Source organism: Podarcis tiliguerta (assembly GCF_965153285.1).
Source record: "Podarcis tiliguerta genome assembly, chromosome: 1".
In the NCBI taxonomy this organism is placed as follows: domain Eukaryota; kingdom Metazoa; phylum Chordata; class Lepidosauria; order Squamata; family Lacertidae; genus Podarcis; species Podarcis tiliguerta.
Window position 1 is genome coordinate 67,969,439 of NC_139534.1, and position 17,405 is coordinate 67,986,843.

General features: G+C 41.6%; 1 long non-coding RNA gene across 3 annotated transcripts in view; it reads left to right on the top strand.

Annotated features, from left to right (window-relative positions):
- The first annotated feature begins 8,925 nt into the window (after positions 1–8,925).
- The window catches only part of LOC310665349, a 55,825-nt gene continuing 47,345 nt past the window's right edge, over positions 8,926–17,405 (top strand). For 2 of the 3 annotated variants that reach the window (XR_014505421.1, XR_014505422.1), the window contains exons 1-2: positions 8,926–9,115; positions 12,817–12,894. This is a non-coding gene — a long non-coding RNA (uncharacterized lncRNA). The remainder of the gene's footprint in view (positions 9,116–12,816; positions 12,895–17,405) is intronic. The other variant, XR_014505423.1, reaches the window with a different exon arrangement.

Sequence of the window (17,405 nt, forward strand, 5' to 3'; positions counted from 1 at the left end):
GAGGCCTTAAAGCTGCTCATTATTCCCTTCTTAATAATTTACAGATATGCAAGAATAGATTATATGGCTGCAAATCTGAACAACACCTGTCATCATCCCTGCCCACTGGTCATGCTGGCTCAGGCTTATAGATGTCCAACAACTTCACAGGGTGGCGGGAGGTTGATTGGGTTTTCATATGTTATTTGTGGTTTAAGATTGTGATCTGGCCTGCTGTATACACTAAATGCAAGTTGCAAGTCATGTGGCTATGCTTGGCTTTCATCCAATTTATTTCCAGATTTTTAAGAAGACACAGCAGTTCATGAACACTAGATGGCAGACGCAGCCTATGAAACAAGTTCAGCATGAGTAAGTTTTGAAGGGAAGGAGGGGTAGGCAGTCACTTGATAGATCTGTTCCCTTTACAGAGCAGCAGGGATCGTTTTTCAAGTGTTTCTCTTTTAATGTTGAACACTAAATTGTCTTTAGCCACAGAAATTATTCCAGAATAGGCAATGGCTGAGTTGACCAAGCAGCAGTTGGTGTTATAAAAAAAGAGAAAGAAATGTCTTAGGTTATACACAGGAAGGATAATGTTGAATCTTATGTTCAGTAGTTGGAGGTATAATGTATTTAAGGGCCACACCGTCATCTATTTATTTATTTCATTGTGACATGTGAAAGTCTTGGATTTTTTCAAGAAGACTTAGTGACTTGACTAGGGAAGGAAGTGACTGAATGTGCAGAACACCTGCGTTTACTGGTGGTCCTCTTACTGGCATAATTCTGCATAATGTAGTTTAACATACAGTATATATATATATATATATATATATATATATATATATATATATAAAATCACTTTAAAAATCAAGAAAATGCACACATAAAAAGACATAAAGCACAGGTTAAAAGTAGTCCTTCAACAAGTGATTAAAGTAAGAAAATATCCAGTATTTACAATGTCCAGGATAGTCACCAATGTTCTCTTCACTCAAGAGGCTACTGATCCTTCTGTATTCTGTATGAGAAGCATTCACAAGCAGTGTATTTTGTTTTCACATAGAACAAGCAGTGAGATTGTAGATCTAGTTTAAACACCGAGAGAAGGCTCTGTTGCATATGCAAATTTTGTTCTGCATGCCATATAAAGTCCAGAGGTGTCTGAGAGTGAATTTTAGTTTCCAAATATGGTAAGTTTTCTAATAAGGATGTTGTCATCGGTGTTTACTTCATTCAGTACTAGCAATGTCACGTTTCACCGATCTCTGTCTTAGCAAAAGGGTTGCCGAGAGTTTAGCCAACTGTGCTAACACTTTATAAGCTCCACTATTTAAAAACACTTCCTCATATTACAGCTGTAAAGTACAATACAAAAGGGAAAGAGCAATTTGCTCTTAATATAGTTTTTGAGCTCCTCTGTTGGCAGAAATGCCTTGCTGGCAGCTTCCACATGATGGAAAAGCCTCTGCCTGCAAACTGAGGCAAAACATGGATATAGGCCTCCATTTCTTAGTATTAGTCTTTGGAAGCAACTGTATACTGGCTGGGAAATCCTCACTGGTCAGAGCACTCACGGGACTTGAGCGCTATTTGTAAATTAAATTCCATTCCATACTGCCATGGACTCTTTAATAATAGTCCTTCTAAAAGATCCTTACATCACTAGGACATCAAGTTACTCTTCAACACTGCCAACTTGTTCTGTCCTTACAAATGATACATTTTTAGAGTATTTCAGTTATAGACTCTATCTTATTCCTAAGGCTTCTCAAACTCTTCTCTGAAGGACATGTTCTTGCTCCTTTTGCACAATTAGCCTGATAAGTGATAAGCACTTCCAGATAAGACTGAGACACTGTTAATGGATGGATGGGAGATTGCCTCTTCTTGATGGGGTTACACTCCCTCTGAAGGAGCAGGTATTTAGCTTGAGGGTACTTCTGGATCCTTTGCTGTCGCTTGAGGCTCAGGCCTCAGCAGCACAGAGTGTCTTCCATCAGCTTTTGCTGGTGGCCCCGCTACGCCCCTGTTTGGACAGGGATAGTTTAACTACTGTTGTCTATGCTCTGGTAACCTCTAGGTTTGATTACTGCAATCATTGCAGTTGTAGATGGAGCTGCCTCTGAAGATGGTTCAGAAATTTCAGCTGATGCAGAATTCAGTGGCCAGGTTTCTCATCGAAGCAAGACATATAACGCCAAATGTGGCCTGATTGCTCTAGTGCTGATCAGTTTCCGGGCCCAATCCAAAGGATTGGTTTTGATCTATAAAGGCTTAAAGCTTAGGCCCACAATACCTCAAGTACTGCCTCTCCCCATAGGAAGCAACCCAGACCCTGCAATCATCACCTGAGGACCTTCTTTGTGTGCCTTCTCTGTGAGAGGTCTGGAGGGCAGCAACGTGAGAACAGACCTTTTCTGCATTGGCTCCCTGCTTGTAGAATGCTCTCCCCTTGGTTACATATCTTTAGACGCCAGGTAAAAACGTTCTACTTCATCCATTCCTTTGGCTATTTAAACTATCTATGGTCTTTTAAACTGTGTGGGGCTGGTATTGGTTTGTTTGTTTAAATCTATGTATGTTTGTGTTTTTAGATTGTAAACTGTCCTGTGATCTTCAGATGAAGGGTGATACAGAAATTAAATAAAGAAATCACATAAAAATAATTAATAAATTTGGGGAAGGAAGAAGGGGTAATGGAAAGGCCAACACCCATACATAAGGGCTTCTGTCAAATTATCAACCTGACCAAAGCATGTTGGCTATTTGCAGTTTAGTTGCGCTGCAGAAAGCTTGCTGGGGAGACCACGCATTACAAGGAACTCAAAAATAACTTTAACAAGGTTTTAATAACAAAAACAAAAACTCCTTTTACACTAAACATATCAATAAGCATGACCCATCCACCAACCCAACCCCCAGGGTTCTGAGAGAGCTAGGTGCTTCTCTTTATATACTATACCCAATTGCTGACACAGCTTAATTAGCACTACTTAGCAGCACCTGCTATACTGTTTCACAGCTGTAAAACTGGGTCTCGTTATTTGCTCTGGCCCTTAAAGACTTACACATCTTGTGGAACAATAATGAACCTTCACATTTAAAGAGACCATTCAACAAAGCATACAAAGCATGTTCTCCTTCATGGAGAGCACGTGTTGCAGTGGAGGCCGCCAGGACACTCCAAAGTTGGGGGCGAGCTAATTGTTCATTGGCCACTGATGTGATTGGGGCTTCCCTTGTTGTTGGGAAGAAGTTAATGTTGCCATTTGTTGATTGACAGCCAGAAATGCTAAAACTCCTTGCATGAGGCTAGGGCTTCCTCTTTTCGACAGTGCATCGGATTGCCCGTCCCCCCCTCCCTAGAATTAGGGTTGTTCGCTTTGACCTTGCTATGCCATGGGGTCGTCTACTCTTGGGGCAGGGGCCTGGTAGGAATTTTGTCCATCTGGCTGATTGGCTGGGGCCATTTGGTTTTTGCCTACTGCGTAGCAAATCGTCACAACTTGTAAGGTTGCGGTTAGGCATTGGTTTAAGGTTTGGTTGGTTGAGGGGAAGTGGTTGAGTGCCTGCCCTTGGTAGGTTGAGTGCCTGCCCCTCTAATGCTGCTGCTGCAAGGGATTCTGTTAAAGGAATTGGGGGCTAACTATTGCTTGTCCACTCTGTCAAGGGGGCTCGGGCCATAGCAATGAGCTCCTGGTTGCATTTGGGGTGAGAGCAGGTTCCCTGCTCCACATAACCCCCAAGTGTATTCCCCTATTCTGACTTTTGCATCGTGTGGAATGTCAGTCTGTTCCCCATGGTGGGGGCAGATAGTCGCAACCAATGCCTAAGCAACCACTCACAAATTTGTATTTCAATAAAGTTGTGGCCAAAATTATGCCAAAAATCTTAAACAAAAATTCTGTGTGTTGTGTGAGTTATTGGGGTGGCCCTGGGGACCTTGACACGCAAAGGAAGATTCTCCTAAGGTTTATCAAATATGCGTGTTTGTGTGCATACAGGTGTAGGAGTTCACCCACCATTAGATTCACAGTTAACTGGGTTGAAATATGCTGAAGGCAATTGATCACAATATGTTGTGATAGTTTTGCTGAGGTGTGTGTATGCAAATTGACATTAAGTTCTGCAGTTGTTTCAGGTTGAGGACAAAGCTTAGATCTATTTTATGCAAAGCTATCTGCTTCCCTCAGAGAAGCACAGGGCATAGGCTATCTGACCTGTAGCTGCTATTTTTAATTCATTTCCCCTGTGACTCTGCTCAAGAATGAACTCTGTCAGCACACCCACGGATGAGTCCAAACAAACAGTTTGGGATGCAGACTATCTGCAAGACAGAGAGATGATTTAGCTATTGCTTGCCCCTTTTGGTTCTGAGTTCTTATTCCCCTTAGCAACACACTGGCTGTAAGAGAAAAACTTATTCATGCTCTAGAAATGTAATATTTACTCAAAACAATTTTATTTGCCTTGGCTTCCTCCTGGTGCCATAAAGTGATAGCCAACATCAAGTACTTAAAAAGCCAGCATGTGCATATGACTCATATTTGTTATCCTTATTAATAAAAAAAGCCCATGTTTTTTGCTGTTTGGTGCAATCATGCGGGACTCAGGTCTGGAGCACGTCTTAAGCATAGCCTGTCTCTGGAATCTGCAGAGATTTGCCCTGCTCCATATTTAGACCTTGTGGGTGGAAGGCTAGGTAGAAGCCAACTTTTTATGCCATTACATCACAAGAATCAAGGACTTTAGGCTGAGGGGTCCAAGACAATTAATGAAGAGCAGCTGCTCACATGTAAATCACAATAAGTATGTAAGTATTAATAAAACAGATTTTATTCACAGCAGGATAATCTCATAGTTGAAATTAAACATGCACACACACCCTTAAAGATAACTGGAAAAGGATTAGCATTCACAAAGCAAAGGTCCAGCTAAGCTCTAATTAACTGAGTTGTTAGCTAAGCTATTTACACCAACCAACAGACATTGCCCACCCAGTTATTTCACAAAATGGCAGATGCAATTACCAAAATTGAATCACTGCCCTATCTTGGCATGTAAAGGAGGTGACGAAAATGTGACTTGTATGGTTGCGGGCGGGGGGTGGGGTGCGCAGGCGGGCGGGCGGAGAATGAACAGGTTTTGAGTTTTCTCCATGAGGCACTTTTGAGCTATCTAGTTTGAAATTGAAATTTATTTCTTAACATGGCATTGGGAAACCAACAGAAATCTATCTGCTAGAGCTAGCCACATATTTCTCAGGTTGTCTTAGCAGGCTGGGCAACATCTGTTCACCTTATCTAGAAGTGCATTTTTAAAAAGAGAGAGTCTGTCCAGCTTCTTTCTACTTCTCTGTGCACTTATATATATTCCATGGGTCTGCAGTATCTGAGATTCTGCTAGAAAACACAGCTAGGGGTTGTAGGATAATGGCTAAGTGGGGAATAAATGGCAGCAGCCTCCCACAACAATACATTCTCAGACAGATGGTCCAGCTCACTTTGAGCTGGCAAATATTCCCTACACTTCTTTACTGAGTTAAGCAAGTTCTTACCTATTATGATGAATAATGTTCATATATGCTCACAGCAGGATGTACAGGGTGTTAGGGAAGGAGGAGTATCTCTGGTGGGAGATACGTCATGCCTCTTCTGGGATAGTTTGTCCACCTTTGGTCCCCACCCTGCACTCAGATTTCATCTGTGGCTCCTAGAAGCTGTCAGCATGTGACAGTGGCCTCACCCTGGGAGTTAGGGACTTCTCCTGCATGTGAAGGGTGCAGCCTGCAACTTAGATGAGCAGGACATGGTGGGGATGATTTCCAAATTTGGTTATGTGGGATTTATCAAAACCACTTTAAATCTGTGGTGTGTACACACCCTTGGATGGATCCTGACCAAATCAGCCAGGCTTCAAAGTGCTTTGGACCAAGGCAGGATGTTTTCCAAAGCTCCAAACCAAGGTACTAACTGGATCTTGTGGTTGGTGCACACCCCTACTACCTCGTATACATTTCATTTCAAGGAGGAAATGTGCCAAGTTCCTTGTTGCTGAGACATTGGGAATATGGCTGTCAAAGAAGAACTATGTAGTCATTGGCCAGTTTAAGAGAATCGGGGAATGGAGTATGCGCAAGAAGGAGATTCACAGCAATATCTCCCCCAGGAAAGCAATAGTATCTTAAAAGGGCAAACCTGCTTTTGTCGACCAAAATGTAGCAATTCCAGGTCCCCCCACCCTTTTAAAGCTGTACCCTGGTCATGTCTCTTAGCACATAGTCTTTCATCTGAAAGCAAAGTGATAAGAAGATAAGAGCTGACCAAAGGTCAAATAAGTCTAGCATTTTGTTGTGACGGATGGTCAGCCAGAGGCTTCTGTGAAGCCTACAATCAGGGCATGACACCCAGGAAAGCAGGAGTGATTCACATTCTCGACATGTGGAACACCACATCATCAGAGTCTACCATGTGTATCAATTTGCACCAAATTGTGTATACAAGGAGAGCCTATCTGCAACACTGTTGGAGCACCGGTGTCATTTTCACATCAAAACTTTTCAATGATGGGAGTTATAATTTAATGAAACAGATCTCCCAACTTTTGTGGTCTTGACTATAGCGCTTCTGGCTCATGAGATTTCTTGGAACTTGAAATCAGCAGAATCCTGAACCACCTCACTTTCCTTGTAAATGAGAGTGCACTGGACAAAAAGACAAAAGTACATGATATCAGAGAGCTGACTCAGTTCCTGGAATCCTCGGGGACAGAAATGCTGATAAAGTGAGAGACAACCCTTTATGTGCTGAACCCAAACAACATTTGTCTGAAAACATGGACTGTAGCAAGGATGCAATCTACTACAAGATTGCTGACGAGGACACCCTTAGAAGGCAAGAGATGGAATTGAACATATTTTACCAAGTTTGGCTACAACTATAGAGTAAAGGAAATTGTGAAAGAGAAAAGGAGGTTCCAATTTTGTTATTTGCCACTGGTGCCGAAAACTGTAAGGGAATGTTATTAAAAGTAGGCTAGTTACATTCTTAGGCTGTGTCTGCATCTTTAAATGCAGGTGCTGTGGAAGTACTGCTTAATGCAGGTGCAAAGCCCAACTCCTCCCAATGGTGACATTCCTTTAAATAAAAATGTGATCAATGTTTCATTACGCACATTGGCTAAACCTAGACACACACCAGTGCTGATTTGGACTTGTAAAAATCTACAAATGTAGATGTGAGCTTGGATTGATTTCCCCAGGCTCCAGTCATTGCTTTGATGCTGGGAAGCAGTGCTTGGACAGATTATCCAAAATTTGTGAGGTTTACAAATGGAACCCCTGCAGAAGAAAAAAAAAAAAAAAAGTATTGTTCTGTGTGAGTAAAGACATCACGGACTGTGACATCCTCCAAAAATGATGGAGACTTTTTCAAAAAACCTATTCAGTGCTATAAATACATCATAAATAGAGGTCATTAAATGACAGGGAACAAGAGCTTTCCAATGTAAACAAATAAATTCTGCATTGTACTGCCCTCTCTGGCCTTATAAAACCAAGCTGAGCCGAGGAGTTGCAGTACATTGCATGACAATAGAACATAATAGAAATGCTGAGGGGGCGGGGTTTGTCATTGCTGTTCCAAAACTTTAAATGACACAAATGTGAAATTATAAGTCTGTTCATACTTGCCCCATGATTTACTCCCTGCTGTTATTTGATGCTGCAGAATTGCAAAAGACTGGAAAATATTATGATTTAATAGGAAAAATTTGGAGTAAATTTGGAAGAAGGAAAAGAAAAAGAAAAGAATCCTGGAATGGCGGGCACTATTACAAACTGAAAACACAGCTTGACTCTGGAACTTTCTTGTTAAGTTTATAGTTTAGTGCTAATGGGTTCGGCAAACAAACACTTGTGTTTATTGTGACAGAATGAACAGAATGTACTATGGGGACAGCATGATTCACATTTCCATAGGAGGCTTGCTGACTGAATTAAATATTGTGCCCCTCTGCTGTGGTTTGTTGAACATGCTGTGTTTGTCGACATGCTGCAGCCTTGTTCCATGGAAAGCTGATATCTGAGGTTGATAAAATATATCCTTTTATATTTTGGATACTCTGTCTGAGGTCTTCCTAGTAAATCAGTCTTGTTGTGGGTCTGTCTATTAAGTGGCTTTATTGTCTCTGGCTGCTTGTTTGATATTTATTTATACATTATCAACATTTTTATTTGTTAATTCGGCTCATAAATGTTTATTTGTCCCCCACTCCCCCCCAATGGGAACCCAAAGCAGTTACTATGATACAAAAACAAATACAAAGGCAAACAATTAAAAATGCTATCTGCTGACAATCAGCCCATAAATTAAATCATAGAATCATAGAGCCCAGATTGATCTTAGTCTGGACCCCCGGGTTCTGAAAGGAGGGGAAAGACAGATTGGTGGCTATGGTGACTAGGCCTTTGCTAAATTGCCACAGTGGGCCATATTCTGAAGAAGGTATGGATTTGCCACTCTGGGCCCAGAGTATACACTGGTAAGACCCCAGGACAGGTGTGGGAAACCTTTGGTCCTCCAGATGTTGCTGAATTACAACTCCTACCAGCTCCAGCAACCACACCTGCCCTAGGTAAAGCGCTGCCAAACTTTTTGGGCCAATGGGCACATTCAGTATTGTGAGAAAGTTCCATCTGCCATTGAGGCCTGTAAAACAGGCCAGGCCACTGCAAACGAGCTAAGCAGGAAGAGCAAACATTTTCTTTTGGATTGTGGATTTTTGAGGGTATATTCACTGAGTTCACATCTGCACCATACATTAAAAGCAGTCTTATACTGTTAAGTATAGTAATTTAATTCACTGACATGGTAAGTGCTTGTGTGCATTATTACCATGTGTTTAAATGTGATCAGTTGGGGTAATCGAATTCTAGAGAGTTCTCTGGTAGTTCTCATGTGATTGGCTAATGTTGGTCACATGGAAGGTGTCTAGTAAAGGAGAGACTTTGTTTTATGTGGAGCAAAATGACTGTGTTTTAGAATCCACTTGTGAATGTTGTTAAATTGGATAGATCGTTGGAGTGCTTCTTCTCTGCTTTGAAAGAAAGAGAGCAAAGCTGCAGCAGAAGGTAAAAGTGGAAATCTCTCAGGGGAGCTGCAAGGCATGGCCTAATGAGATATAGAAAGCTGAGTCCTGAGCTCTGGAAAGAGAGGAAAATGCAGTTGTTTGGCAGTTAGAAGAAGAGACTGTAAACCCATGCTTGGATAAGAATGTGACTGTAAATATTATGATTTAATTCATCTATAAGTTTATGCAAGTAAGGTTTTTGAAAGTTAAGTCTGGGTATTGGTTTAATTTCCAAAGAAGGGTGTCAGCCATATACAGTGTTACCTCGGGTTACATACGCTTCAGGTTACATACGCTTCAGATTACAGACTCCGCTAACCCAGAAATATTACCTTGGGTTAAGAACATTGCTTCAGGATGAGAACAGAAATCGTGCTCCGGCGGCATGGCAGCAGCAGGAGGCCCCATCAGCTAAAGTGGTGCTTCAGGTTAAGAACAGTTTCAGGTTACGTACGGACCTCCGGAACGAAATAAGTACTTAACCCGAGGTACCACTGTACATGATTTGAGCTTCTTAGTTGTGACATTTTGCTACCCTTTCTTCAACATTTCCCGCTTTAACAGGCATAGCTTAACTGTAGTTTGTTAAGCATGGAGGGAACAAACCACAGTTCCCAGGATATTTGGGGGCTGTCTAAGTGGTATGAAAGTGCTTTTATGTATGGTGTGGATGTGACCTGTGACTTTTTGTTATGTACTAGCAGGCGCACTGTTGCCTCTGAATGCCATCATGGCAGCCCCAGCCCCAGGAGCACATCCCTAAGACAAAGGGAAGCTCTTTTGGGGACAGTAAACAGAAGTAGCATGATGAACTTTCGGCCTTGTGACCAGTCATTTACCAACAGAAAACCAAATTTTGGTTGTAAACAAATGAGAAATGAAGGGAACCAGTTAGCAAGCAGGAAAAGCTTTCTGGGATGTTGGGGAGCTGAGAGAGGTCTCAGACCATTCTTCTCTAAGCTCCATATTAGCATCATCTCTATTTCACACAAACAGCTCCCCCCCCCCCCGTCTTTTTTGTGTGCTGTACTATATCTTTTCTCTGGAATGCACACAGTAAGAAGAAAATGTTCCTTTTGGATTGCATTCTTGATGCTTGTCAAAACTTTGCCTTGAGACAGGCTTTACTGTGTTGAGTTTTCCACATACATGTTGTACAGTTGTTTTTTTTAAACTTGTTTCAGGAAATTTTATTTCTACCTTAGCAAAAAAAATTCTTGTGATTTTTACAGAGAGCTAGATTTTCCCTGATGTTCATGATATGGACAGCTTTGGATAGATTTATTTTTTTTCAGATTTCTTTTCTTCTTCCTCATTACATTTTATATATTCCTGGGAGGGGTTCAGGCTGCACTATTTTATTTTGGAACATTTTTGTTTAGTGTTTCCTTGAACTAATTTTCTACTTAGATGTTCCTCAGTGGATCTTATATCCTGGACAGCAAATTGTTCTCTGCTAAGGGGGGAAGTAAATGAGCATCTAACACCACAGGAGCCTGTTCCCTGAAATTCCACTCTGGAACTGGCAGCTAGTGTTATTCTTTTTAATATGCTATAAGGTTAGGACAGCTAGGAATGTAGTTAGAGGCTAGTGGAGCTTAGGCAGGCCTGTTTAGGGTTCAGAAATTGTAGTTAATTGTAGTTAATTAATTGTTATTAATTTTAATCTTACATACCAATCCATGCACATAATAGCAAGGATTAAAACTAGATGTTTTAACAAAGTTGATTTTTCCATGTAACCATTGTATCCTAATACAATGCTTTGATTTTTCATTTAATATTGTTTGTGGCTTATGTGTACATCTTCCACACTCTGAAATTAAATCAAAACGGCAGTGCCAGCAAGTCCAGCTGTGTAGGCTCAGCATTCCCATCTGTGTCACTCCTGGGCCAAGATCTATCTGGGGGGTGGGGAGGGGTCTCAGTGAGGGCATTTTGTCCAGGACAGCCTCAAGCCTAGACATAGTTCTGCTGCAACTTAACATGCTGGCTCGCTTTAACTGAACACTAGCATCAGGGCAATAAAATAGGAAATAAGAAAACAGAAAATAGAAAATAAGGAAGTAATCCTTGCAGTTGACTTTCTGGCATTCATATATACCTTTTCCTTTTGAGCAACCTAGTGAAAAATATCAATGGTTTTATCTGTTTTAAGGAACGTGTGTGTGTGTAGAGCAATCCTTATAGAAACCAGCATATCCAGAGATCTTAACAAAATTTGGTTTCAGGTAGCAAACTAGCTGCTGTGCGTTTGCTTTTGAGTGCTTCTCTCTGAGGAAGGAGGGGCATTCCTTCTGTAGCTTGAAACATGCTATCCTGTGTCACGCAAGCTGTTTGCGTTATAGATGCAAACATTCCAGTGTAAGCTAAGCTTATCTTGTGTCTTTTCCACCGAGACTTGTGGGTTTAGTTTTCTTGAGTAGTCTGCCTGAACATTGTCCAGTAAGACTTCATCTTAATTGATTAGGACTTGGAACGTACTTTCTTGGACAAATTGCATTCTGATGAATAGTGCACTCTCCCTCACAGCTGGGCTGCCAGAAAGCCAAGATATTATTTTCTGTCTAGCAACCATCCCAAAGCGACCCTTCGGTAAAGTTCAGAATCCAATTTCATTTTTTAATTCATTTGATTCAATCCCATACATTTCAACATTAAGCGACTGGAATATGATTGGCTCCAAAAGTTTTACCTTGAAAAATTTTGCTGTGATGTATTCCATCTTCACCTACAAAATGTCCTATCGTAGAAACCATTCACTATAACTACAAAGTATGATGTGGAGGCTGAGGAATGTTTCTTTCCCTTAGGTAGGGAAACACTGCCATCCTAACTTCAAGAGAATAAACACTGGATTGTCTGAATTAATTTTACAAGATTGCGCCAAAAGCCTAAGACCAAGCAGAGGAATGATTATGTGACTTTTCTCAAATGCCTCAAAGGATACTGCTTTTCCATATTCCGTTCTCCTTTGACCTGCAGTGGGTCATGGAAAAAGTGAAGTATCTGTTGAATGCCCATATGTAGTGCTGCAGCATTCCATTCTTAATCTGACCTCAGAGCAAGGAAGGAGGACTATATTTCAAGCATACTGGTCCTAGTCTAACCAAGGTTAGCAGTGACCAGTCCTATTTCTTATTGAGGTAATAAACCAGTGTCTTGGCTGTGCCACTCCAAACTGCAGAGGAGAACTCACATGATTGAGTACCATTGCTGCACCTAGAAAATTAGATGCCAGAGCAAAAAATTGTAGGCTACCCTGACATATGTTTAGGGAGTGTGTGTGTGTGTGTGTGTGTGTGTGTGAGAGAGAGAGAGAGAGAGAGAGAGAGATAAGGATAAGCTTATTCTTCAATAAGAACTTACCCCAAGGGACAAGCTTAAGCACCAGTTCCCTGTTTGTTTTCCCCATTTTTAAAAAATCTCAGCAGTCTTGATCAACTGCAAGTCAGAGACAAAGAATAAGAGAGTGTGTGTATGCTTAGGTATTTATAGCCATTTTGCTCCAAATAACCCAGTTCCAGCTGATTTTTGTGTCTGTGGGTAGAAGAATATGGCTACCTGGCTAAATAACTCTGCTATTGTTTACATTAGACCTGTAAAACTTGCAACTCAGTAAGCCACATCATGCAACACACAAGCTACATATTGTGTGCTTGACAGCTCTTCCTTCTTGTTCCTTCCTTTTTGTCATTCCAGGCAGACTGCAGAAACAGATTAATTTATTGAGCCCCCTTCTGGGCTACCACGCTTGACAGGTGTACATCAATTTGTCTGGTGAGCCATCAATTAAATTATATTGAATGTAATATGTGTTTGATATTTATAAAATGTGGATGACCTGTTACTGTTGTGAACAACTTTGAACTAAGCTTTGTTACTTGAAAAGTGGCACACAAATATTAAATAAAACAAAACGGTGATTAACATATACAGTCATTTAACTTGAGATGAAAGGAGCCTCCTGTTTTGCCAGACATTATGGACTTACTTCTTTTCTACTTATGATTCACTTTCTCCTGGCCTCATGGAAACTGCTTATACATGAGCTGCTCACACATGGCTGCGAGATCTTCCTTTGTGACCCCAAGATTCCGCTGGGGGCTGGTTGTGTGTGTCTTTCCTACAAAATTGGAATACAAAAGGAATTCCCCCTTTCCCCTTTCAATGGAGTGCTCATTCTGTGAGAAAGAGCCATGTGATTGATTCCCATGTGCAGCAGGCTGGGGGTCATCCAGGAGGTGATTGGAGATGTAGAAGCAGCAAGAAATGACATGACACTGGCTTGGGATCGAAATAGTCACAACAGTATTGATATGTAAGTCGGCTTTGGCATAGGCATTCAGTATATATCCTGAATCAGCCAACCTGGTCACTGGCTGATAACTACCTCAGTACTGATCATGGAGTTAAAGATGCAAATCAAATGGGGCAATTTCACCAGGTCGCCATTTGGGGGTGTTATATGGCCCATTAGCCCCTGTATGGGCTTTTGGACAGAACCCTACCCTTGGACCCCTTTACCAGGTACCCTGAATTTGATTCTGGATCAGGGGGTGGGGCACCCACAGCTTATACTAAGGTTCCAACTCAATACCCTTTCCCCAATAAAAGTTGTTAAAGTTGTTGTGTGCAAGGCACACCCCTCCATCCCAGACAGGGTCAATTGGTCTGCAGGCAACTTCCTCCCTGACCCCAAAATTAGACCGATAAATTCCACAGCCTGGCCATACACATGCACTGCCTACGTACCTCTTGGCAGAGCCAACAATATACAGAGTGGGAAGGTGGGACATCTGATTCCAACTGTGCCACATACTTTTGGACATACTGTGCCACATACTTGCAGCGCAGCTGGCTTTTATGCTATGGCAGTGGACCTGAGTGAGGACTGGCTCCACCAGGTCTGTTGCCAGAGCACAACCCCCACTTGAGGGCCATGATAGGCCCATTTGAATTTGAATTTTTTTGGCGGACAATCCCACCAGCCACTGTGACTGGCTGAGGCTGACAGTGATGTCAGCCTTTCCTACCCCACCCCCCAGCTCCCCCATGATAAGCAGTCTTTGTACAACAGAAAATAATATTTAAAGGGCACCATAAACAATCTGTAAACTGAAGTCTCTTTCATTTCAGTTGTTTTGAAGTTTGCATTTCACATTCTTTTTATTTTAAGCTTTATTGTCACTGAGGGATCCACCCAGACATACGTTAATTGCCATTTTAATTTTTATGGGGAATAAGCAAATCCACACATCAATATGTCAAAAAAGTAAGAACAAAAGAATCATGTGAGATGAACTTGTTAAGTTAACTAGACAAATTATAATGATAAGAAGAACTGCAGAGGTCAGAGAGAGTACTATAAAACAGTACATGGAAACAACTTACAGTGCAATCCTAAACATGTCTCCTCAGAATACTGTATCTAAGTTCTGTTGAATTCAGTGGCGCCTACTCACAGGTAAGTGGGGTTAAGATTGTGTCCTCAGTCATTTCCCAACTTAATTAATAGTAAAATTATGAGATATTGTAAAGTACTAAACCACAGAATTAAAGGCCAAAATGAAAATAATTAACTGCAAGAAAATGGATTCCCTACTTAAACTTTCGATCATACATTCATCGTAGAGTTGCAAGGGACCTTGAGAGTCATCTAACCCCCTGTAATGTCTCCTGAGAAATCTCTATGTGGGACAAGAAGCTACAGTTAGAACTGGATATGGAACAACTGATTGGTTCAAAATTGGGAAAGGAGTACGACAAGGCTGTATATTGTCTCCCTGCTTATTTAACTTATATGCAGAATTCATCGTGCAAAAGGCTGTACTGGATGAATCCCAAACCGGAATTAAGATTGCCGGAAGAAATATCAACAACTTCAGATATGCAAATGACACAACCTTGTTGGCGGAAAGTGAGGAGGAATTAAAGAACCTTTTAATGAGGGTGAAAGAGGAGAGCACAAAATATGGTCTGAAGCTCAACACCAAAAAAACTAAGATGATGAACACGGGTCCCAAAACCTCCTGGCAAATAGAAGGGGAAGAAATGGAGGCAGTGGGAAATTTTACTTTCTTGGGTTCCATGATCACTGCAGATGGTGACAGTAGTCACGAAATTAAAAGACGTCTGCTTCTTGGGAGAAAAGCAATGACAAACCTAGACAGCATCTTAAAAAAAGTAGAGACATCACATTGCTGACAAAGGTCCGTATAGTTAAAGCTATGGTTTTCCCAGTAGTGATGTATGGAAGTGAGAGCTGGACCATAAAGAAGGCTGATCGCCGAAGAATTGATGTTTTTGAATTATGGTGTTGGAGGAGACTCTTGAGAGTCCCGTGGACTGCAAGAAGATCCAACCTATCCATTCTTAAGGAAATCAGCCCTGAGTGCTCACTGGAAGGACAGATCGTGAAGCTGAGGCTCCAGTACTTTGGCCACCTCATGATGTTGGGAAAGATTGAAGGCACAAGGAGATGGAGATGACAGAGGACGAGATGGTTAGACAGTGTTCTCGAAGCTACAAACATGAGTTTGACCAAACTGTGGGAGGCAGTGGAAGACAGGGGTGCCTGGTCCATGGGGTCCATGGGGTCACGAAGAGTCGGACACAACTAAACAACTAAACAACAACAACAAATGATGTTGATGCAGCCTAGAATAAAATTACCTCTTTTTCCCACTGTACCACACTGTTGTTAAACAGTTCACCCTAAATGGGATAGTGTGTATAAGGATTAAATGCTGTGTCAGTGTAAAGACGGTCTTTGCCCTATCCTTCCTCACATGCTGAAGTGCAGAGAGGAAAGGAGAAAAGTCATCTAAGGATAAACGTCTGGAATGAAAGATAAGGCTGAATCTTGGAATTCTCTGGTAGTCACAAACAAGCTCTTTATTTACATTGCACATCATGCAGGATAATGCAAAACAAGTGGCTTGAGGTAATTCCAAGAGAGAAACAGACAATGGAGGGGGAAATTGAATTCTGGCTGAGAAACAGAATGATTTCAAGACATGGTCTAAGTTTCCTTTCAACATACTAATCCTTGGTGTTGACAACCATGTGTTCTCAAAATGCATGAGTCTGAGACTGAAAAACGCAGCAGTTAGAATTAAGGTAATCAGGAGATACCCTCACAAGATCACATCTAAGGTTTTGAAAACATGCTGCTTGGAGGGGGGCGGCGGTATTTCACATCTGGTAGTCTCTGGTACAATGTTCTTTGCATTCCTAAACTTCTCTTCTTACAACAACCGTTCTTAAGCAATGAAAACTCATTTATGTGAGCCTTGAGCTGCCTAGTAATGTTGAGTTCAAAAGAGCGGAATGAGTGAGTTTGCTTGGCATCAGACTGGAAAGCAGCACTTCAAGGTGGGTGAATCAAATGGGTGTCAAGGAGCTTCAATGTCCCATCCATAGCCATTACACTAGAAAACAGATCCTGGAGAAAAGGGGCTGGGCAGTCTGTAGGACAGGGGCGGGAAGCTTGCTGGACTACAACTTCCATACAACTGACCTTGGCCATGCTGGCTGATCAGTGTTAGGAATTGGAGTGCAACAACATCTGGCGCCACAGGTTCCTCCTCCCTGCTCTAGTGAATGATGCAGGGTCACTTTGTTGAGCAGTCGTTTCACCTTTATTCACCACAACCTTGCCTCCACCACAGATACCTTTGTTGTGTTTGCTGGTCTCCACTAGTTTACTTCATGACTTGTGTTGGCTGTGAGACCATATATTGTCTGTGAGTCCTGGAAGACCTGATCTCTGCCTTGCAGGCCTTTCGCCGCATGGCCTGGGAGGGTGGGGCCCTGCCTGACTCCAGCTCCAAAAGCTGAGGCTGCTGAACAGACTATTGGGCTGGGGTGTTGTTTGTGGGGCAGCTGCTGCTGTTGGTTTTTGCATCTTTATTATAGATCTTGTTGCGATTTATGTGGAAATTGTTGAGTTTGATAGTGTATTTTTATGTTTTATTTATTGTTTATGACTAATTTTGTTGTGGTTATGTATTTTTTCATGTCATAAGCAGTCTTGAGCCTGGTTTGAACTATGGGAAGGTGGGATATAAATAAAATTATATATGTATGTATGTATGTTCTGTCAAATGGTGAAAAATGGTGCTGCTTAATTTATTTAAAGTCCAAATGTTTTAGGAAGGTAGGATATTTAGATCCCTAGTTTCTTCAAAGGGCTACATTTGCCAGAGTTCCCTGTGAAGAGAGTTAAATTGAGTTGTTAAATCACTCTGGGAAATGTAGCTTTGGGAGAGGAATGGGGGTCTCCTAAC